The following is an 8,376-nucleotide window of genomic DNA, read 5'->3' as shown; positions in this document are numbered from 1 at the left end:
TCTCAAAGATCCAGTATTGACTGGGCTGTAGTCCAAGTCACCCTTTAAGGGAATAGTATAACATTTTAGGAAGTACACTTATTCACTTTGTCATCAAGATTGGTATCAATCTTCTCATCTAACTCCCAACAAGACAGTGAATAATATTTCCTTCCTTCCTTCCTTTCTTTTTTAACCTAGTTTTAGTCCAGCATTTATTAAATTTCATCTCTTACTTTTTTGTCTTTTTAATCTATTTTGACCTGGTTTTGACTCTAACTTTTAATAAACCCTTTCTCTTTTCTCTCTTATTTGACTCATTTATTTAAATATTGTATTCATTTATTTATTTTTTACTTATTTTATTTAAATTTTCTGAACATTTTTTTTAATCATTCTTATTTTCTCTTGCGTGCATTGGTCTTAATTTTTCTCTTTTAATTTGTTCTTAGTTTTTTATTCATTTTCTTTATGTTGTCACTTGTTCTGTCTTATTATCAGATTGTCAATCAACTAACTGTAAAGCACTCTGAAATACACTAGTCTGTATGAAAGGTGCTTTATACTGTAAATAAAGTTTGATTGACTGATAGAAAAGAATAGTATTAGTTGTTACCCCTGAGGTGCAGATTTAAGCAGCCTATGTACAAAAGCAGCAAACATAGAATTTCCTTCCTGATGACTCATTTAAAAAAAAGTCCTTAAAAATTACAAATTGCATTAAAATTACAGATGTGTTTTGAGATGGTTGCTGTTTTTTGGGTTATGTTTACTGAAAGACAAAGACTGCACAGAATAGTGTCAACAAGCTGACAGCAATCAATCCCCTTCAACATGATCACCTGTTATGAAGTGAGGTGAGAGGTGCAGATGTGGATGTCAGAGAGGTGCAGATGTTCAGGAGATGGGTGGCAGACAGAATGTAGCAGCGTTATGTGAGGAGGACAGAGCCAAACACAAAGCTGCTGAGAACAGTGTGATGCTCAGCTGACCTGCTGCTGTTTGAACACTCACACAGAGGAAATTCCACATACACACACAAAATTCATCTGATATATATACTGTCTGTGTATCCAGCATGTCTATTTCTCTGGCATTCTTTTTCTCTTATACAAATAATGTTTGTATGTAAATTACTGATGATTATTTATCAATAGTCATCCCTACAATATTGTTAAAATATTGACATCAAGGCATTTGGTCAAACATGTCATGATATTTGTTTCTGCCCATATCACCCAGCCCTTACATCATCATCACATGTCTTATTGTATCCAATGTAGATATACAGTTTACTAACATGTATGACACATACAAGATTCAACATTTGAATGCTGATGAATGAATAGGTCAGTGACATGGCTGGATATACTATATGGAGCAATCTGGGAAAGTGTCAAGTGACAAGGGGCCCTTGAGCAGAAAGGGGCCCCTCAGTGTTTTTTGAAGTGCACCTTTTTTTTTTCAGGCTCCACAGAAATAGGACAAAAAGCTTGACCCATATTTTTAATATTGATAGTTATGGTCACTGTCAGAAACCTAGTATGTCCAAAATGAAATGTGGAATTAAAAGGTGTCCACCTGACAGCAGCATCGTCCAATCAGAATCAAATAAAAGCTGTTTCCATGAAAAAATTGTAACTTCCTGTGTGAAGTGCACATGTACAACAGGTAATCTCATCTGTACCATCACACTATTTCTCTATATATTATTCAGCCACTCATTTGAGACATTATACTGCTTTTAACGAGCCATTAAAGAAGCCTTCACTTCCTTCTGTTTACTTGGCCTCTTCCACTCTCACTCACAGGGTACCTGCCCCCTCTTCCTCACGCTGCCGGGAAAAGTGTCACCTCTCAGCGGATGACAGGAACAGCTGGTAGTAACAGGTGAGAGTGTGAATGACATAAACTAACATGTTCCGTGTGTCCACCGTCTCCTGAGAACATGAGCTCATAGCACACTCTAAAACGTACACTGCATCTGTTGTTAACGTCCACTCTAAAACTTCAACACTACATCTTTTGTCCTTTTTTAGTTGTGATGATAATGACATCATCGCTAGATCATGATGGCTGCTGCTTTAACAGTAATACATCACTTACAGTCACTCTCACACTGACACATGAGTTCATGGCTTTAGAATGCTGACTCTATTGTTGTACCCATATGTGCCTTCTTGTTCTGTGTTGTTTGTAAATTTCATTTTAATTACTGTATATTTAATAAATGTTACGGGAAAAAAAGATTTTAAAAAAAGTATATTTCAAAGTTCAAAGTCAACTTTATTGTCAATCCTGCTACATGTGCAGGCTAAATGATCATTTCCTAACATTGACCAACATACTTTTAATGTGTATAAGGTGCTTTGTAACCAGGGTTGTGAAGGTTACTTTGGAAATGTAATAGATTACAGATGACTAGTTACTCTTTTTAAAATGTAATAAATCATGTAACTATTTCAATTACTTAATCGAAATAACTTATTACATTTGATGACTTTTCTACTTTTCGTGTGTGTTCCCATTAAGCACCAAAATCTAAGTCCAGCTGTTTTTCGTGGATACTGACATTATTTATAAAAGAGATCATTTCTTATAAAGCAACATTTATCTCTCATTTTCATCAGTAACTGTAATTTGAAAGATGGACAGCATGAAAAAACTGCAGGAAAAAGGCGTAAAGGTGCAAAATAAGGATAAAATACAAATATAAGAACATAAACAGAATATGGAGAAAAGAAGGGAAACATCTTAAAGATCTTAAATACATGATGTGTATAATAATCACTGTGTGATAAGCTCATGTACCGGGCCGTGATGCATTTACTGTCTTCACCTGTCTTTTACTGTAAATCTTTAAAGTTTGGTTCGGCCACAGCTACTCCTGTTCCTCTTCCTGTTCCTGTCCCCTGAGCTGTAATTATCGCCTCAGTGTCACCACGCACGCTGAGCAGCAGGCAGCAGCTTCTCACTTTGAACTGCGGGCAGGCAGGCAGGGGCCAAATAATGAAGAGCCAACAGAGGGCCCCCCCCCGACACAGCTTTGTTTCAGCCGCATTCACAGGCTGAAGACGCAACAGTTTGTGGATTACAGAGATGGTTAGACTGGTGACTCTTCTTCTTTATCTAAGATGTGATGTGGTGTCAACTTTCATCCCAACTAACTGGAAAAGCTTTGATGAAGCAGATACCGGTCAAATATCTCTTATTTTAAGAATAAGAGCAACATGATGGATGTCAATATCTATTCTGTAAATCTGACACCTCTACATAACCCTTCCTGCCTTAATCCCAATAAAACCAGATTATAACCACAAAAAACATGAGCTCTCCTACCTTGAATCGCACCTTCTTCAGCATCATCTTTGAATCCAGTGTGTGTGAGCGTAGAGTGACACAGATGGGACTTTTATAAAACTTCTCCAACTCCAACTGTCTCCATTCAGGTGAAACCCTCCTTCAGTCAAACTCCAGTGCGACAGCTCCGCGGCTGATCCTCCGCTCAGTCAAAACATCCAGTGTGATTCACCCCTCCAGTCGCCGCTCCGAGAGTCTGAAGAGTCTGATGCCAAAGACAACAGCGGCCCCCTGCTCTCCCCTCTCCCTCTCCCTCCTGCGAGACCCTTCCCCTAAAGCTTATCAGTCTGCTCATTCATTCGTAAAAACAGACACACCCTCTTTTTATGACTGGAAGGCTGCTATTAACACATACCCCTCCTCCTCCCTCCTCCTCCTCTAACAACACCCCACAGTCCAAATATGGGAGCTGGTAAGCTCTGTTGAACTCACCCCTTTGACCTTTTTAAAGCCTTGTCACCCCCCCGTCCCACCCCTCCTCCAGCCCCCCTCACACCGCTCCGCATCTCCCAGCATTTACCCATCTGTCGGGTCACAGCGTCTCAGCCGAACATCTGACTGGCCTCGGCGTCTCGGCTCTTCATCTTCATCTTCCTCGTGTCATTCGGACCATCTGCACGTCGACAATATGAACCCCTGCCTCCAGACGGACGCACGGGTTTCAAAATAAAAGTCACAAGTCTCTCTTCTGATGATGTTTTCCACTTGAGAATGTTTTTATAATCCTGTAAAAGACACAAAAAAAAGGTGAAATGATGACAATCTGGAGTTAAACTAAGTGTAGTGAACATGACATGACAGTCAATGTGAACTGATGCGACTAAAGAAACAAGAGAGGGACTGTTCAGACACTGAAAGAAGTGTTTGTTTGACCTTTGACCCCCACGCCTCCATGAACAAAAACCCATCAGTTCATCTACGGTATTCAAAGTTTTATTCAAATAAAACTAAGAGAAAGAAACAAACACTTTTAAGGTTAAACTGCTCACAACTCTTTGATATAAGAACCGGTGACAATTAAGAGGAAGCAGATTTTTAAGAGGGTCTTAGACCAATAAGGGGAGCCACAGTTCAAAAGGACTTTATAGGTACAATAAAAACACAGTCATGAGTCACGCATGTGGAAGTACAACCTGTAGCTGGCGGGCTCTGTGTTTAGTCTGGCTTCTGTGGCCCTCTCTGTTCATGCTAATGAGTGAGGTCTAGCATGAGCGGACAGGATGAGTCATTGTGAGAAGAGCTTTAAAGTGACTGTGTTAGTCACACATGATGAGACAAAACAAACTGAAACCTCTCTCATTCACAGGAGTCAAATCAGAACATATAGATTTTGTATAGTTAAAAAAAAGGGCTTTAATGTTGAAATGTTTAATGTTAAAATGTCATTTTGAAGTCAGATTGACTTACTTTAACTTTTATCTTACCACAGTGTGTGACACATGGAGGTATTTCAAGTCATCTAATGAGAAGTGCGTCAATGTGTTTTTCATTAGAACACTTGTGTGTATTTCTCTTCGGTCCTTTAAATGTTCAATCTCTTTCTAATCGTTTCTATTTGGCTTTGGTTAGCCTCCTGTGCTGCAGTCAATTAAGCACTAAGTTCTCTCCTGTTCTGCAGAGCTTTGTCTCATGCTGCTTTTTTCATTTCCATTTCAGTTCAATGGAGCTTAACCTATGTTTCAACTGATCTTTCTCATTTTCTTTGCAATTCAAGAGCTTTTTTTTATGTTCTTTGGAATTTCTGATTTAAAAGTTTACTCTCCTCCTTTATCCGACTGATGGATCAATTTCTTTTTTTTTCTTCCTTAGACTGATATTAGTCTATCTGTTCTTTAAACATCCTGTTTTTCTTGTCTGAATAAAGTATCAATCTCTTGTGGAAGTCACTGGATTCACTGTTTTCAAGCTGTTCAGTCAGTCAGTCCTTTCCTAGTTTCCTCATGGTGTTCCTGTAAAACACCTGATGTGACTATCATCAGCCTATTGAATAGTCATTATCATCACAATTTTGTACCAGACATGAATAAAAAAATATTGAGATTTAATATTACTGTCTTTTTCTGAAAGCAGGCATCTCATATAAAACACGATGGAGCTGTCACTGTGACTGACAGGCCAACTAAATGTGAGTTTATCTACCAAAGCAGCACCATTCAAATCAGAGTTTCTATGATGATGATTTGTGTTGAGTAAATCATGGCTTTCCTCTGTAACTTTAGTGGTAGCAGGTGCTAACAGGCTAAGCTAACAGTGTCATCATACGTGTGGGTCTACTGTGCTGTGGATCAGTGGCGGCTGGTGACAAAAATGTTTGGGGGGGCGTAGTTTGATGGTTGGTGGTCCTAGGGTTAGTGTCAAATAAGCCGTAGCACCACTTCATACCGCAGCAAAAAAATAAAAACCAATCTAAAAACAACACAACACACTATAATGGCCCCCTGCTTGTCCCAGTATGGTATCTCTGACCCACAGAGAGAAGAATAAAAAAAATGATAACCAGACATGATAAAATGCCCATTTCACTCACATCACTTAAAGATACCAGCAGTTAAAGCAGAGTTACCAATAAGGTAATATGCTTAAAAAGAGACACCACCTATATTTTAGTTATTGTGTCTTCAGTCCTGATTTCACTGTAATCTTTTAGTTGTTGCAATACCTAAACATGACAATAGATGGCGCATTAAGCACTATACACTGCTGTGATTAAGCATAATTTATTTAACTTATTTTAATAATGAAATGTACCCCAAATCAACTGTAATAGTCAAAATTACTTCCATCATTTCTTATCCTACATTTATGCATTTTAGTTTTTTACACTTCATAGTTATGTATTTTATAAAGTATTTTTTTTTTTTAACACTTTACAATATTAATAACAGCAATGCAGCTACTACCTGATCTTTTATATGTCCTGTTGGAGCTGCTGGATGCAGCCACTGACTGAATCTATGTTCCTCTTCTGGAGCTTGGCATAGCAGAGGTCTACATGTGGCCAGATGTGGTGAAACAGCTGCAGAAAGAGCTCAGCAATGCTAAGTCTGCTAAAAAACAACTTAGCTCCATGCTATTGTCTCGATGGCTGCAGCTTTCTGTTTGATTTTTTTCAGAGAGATGTTTTAGGTCTCGTTCCCCTGTCGTTGTCCACAATGCTTCGGTGCTGACACTTTGAAACAGCAAACAGATAAAGCAATAAAAGGAATAACTCACACCGCATCCAGCTAGCCAGCTCCGTTTATCATAACAGCAGCAGGAGAAACTCTCAGCTCCTCCATCATCTGCTGCTGCTTTATCCTCTTTCTCTCTTCTAGTGAATGTCTTGAAATTATGTTTTTGTAGAGAAATTACAAAATAATCTTCTTTAATTTCCGCGGCTCCACTTTAACGTCATCTCCTGAATCTACCGTCAGGTCAGCAGGAGTTTGGGTGACAGCAGCTGACGGGAGGGCGTGAATGACAGCCAGAACTGTCCAATCACAGTAGATTAAAAAACATGAAACAACAACAATTCGCTGCCAATAAAAGTGGGCGTGTCCGGGGCGCGCTGAGCTGCGCCCCGTGGGAAACGTGACGCAGGCCAATGAGAGAGCAGCCTCAGGTCATGTGCTTGTCAAAAGTTTGAGGGCTTGCATTAACTCCCATTAGTCCGGCGCCCCGCATACAGGAAGTACATATAGAAATTAATAAAATACAATCGATTTATAATGAATGCTGACAGGTGCTGAGAGACTAACAGGCGCATTTTACAAGCAAATACTTTTTATTTCATAATGATTTAGCATTATCTAATTAATTTATATTTAATATGTTTAAGTAGACTTTCTCTAGATTATTGGATGGGGCTGCGCCCCAGCGCCCCGCATTGACCAGCCGCCCCTGCTGTGGATATTGTGGCATTTCACTTCGGTTTTGGCTAAAATATGTGAAATAAACCAACATTTTTAGCTTTTATTAACACATATCTACAAACAGTGTAATAACTGGTATAGCTGAACTAAATATTTGACAAATTCAGCTGATATATCTTTTTACATATCTATTTACAACCTTAAACTGTAAGAACTACAACTGTGGCGCTCGTATCAAGCTGCATGACGCGGCTCTGGGAATTGTAGTTTTTATCAAAAATATAAATTGGAAATACTGAATTGATGGTGTTCTATGGAGTTTAAGGGGATGGAAAACACATTTATAGAATCAGATTTGAATTGACTTTACTTACATGATAGCTGAGGTCAAGAGCTCTCTAGAACAGTTGGTCCCATGCACTGAGGTCAAGGTTCAAAAGGTCAGTATTTCAAAGCAGGAGCCATGTGAGTCTTCATACTGACATGTTGCCCTCCAGGTTGACATATTTTAATGGATTTGGTTGAGCTCTACCACAGTATGAATGTTCTCATTGAATGGACAGAGTTTCAGAGAATACTTTGATGATCAAATATATCAAATAAACACCTTCTCATTCATGCATAGGCAACTTTTTACACAATGCTTGGGATGTTTTATTGATTTATTTTGTATGTCAGATGTTTGGCTTTGGGATTTTCTGTAGCCCATTCAACTCAATTCAATCAGAATCTGTTTTCCTACCTAATGCAAGCATATAAAGAATGTATCCTCGTGTTTGCTCCCAAAAAATGCACCACAGAAGAAGAAAAAAAGACAAAAGTGAGGTAATATTAATAATAATGAAAGTAATATCACAATTCAAGTGAAGTGTTTTAAATCTATAGTAGTCATAGTTTTGAAGTGGGATATAAAACTGTGCTGTGGACTAAATGAAGTGTATATGAAAGTGACAAGAGCAACAATTAAATGTGACTTGTGCATAAATGAATACATTATGAAACAGCAGATGTTGAATGCAATGCACCATGAATGCAAGTGACACGTGCAGGGATTAAAGGAGGGATGTGAAATGTTGAGTCCAGTATGATAACCCTGGTTTCATCCATTTAGGACTATACGAAATAGTACAACACACACACACACACACACACAATATGTTGGAGTGCTTCATTAGATGACGCTGCT

This window comes from Scomber scombrus, chromosome 5 (genome assembly GCF_963691925.1).
Source record: "Scomber scombrus chromosome 5, fScoSco1.1, whole genome shotgun sequence".
NCBI lineage: Eukaryota > Metazoa > Chordata > Actinopteri > Scombriformes > Scombridae > Scomber > Scomber scombrus.
The sequence above is the reverse complement of the archived record's forward strand: the minus strand, read 5'-3'. Positions refer to the sequence as shown.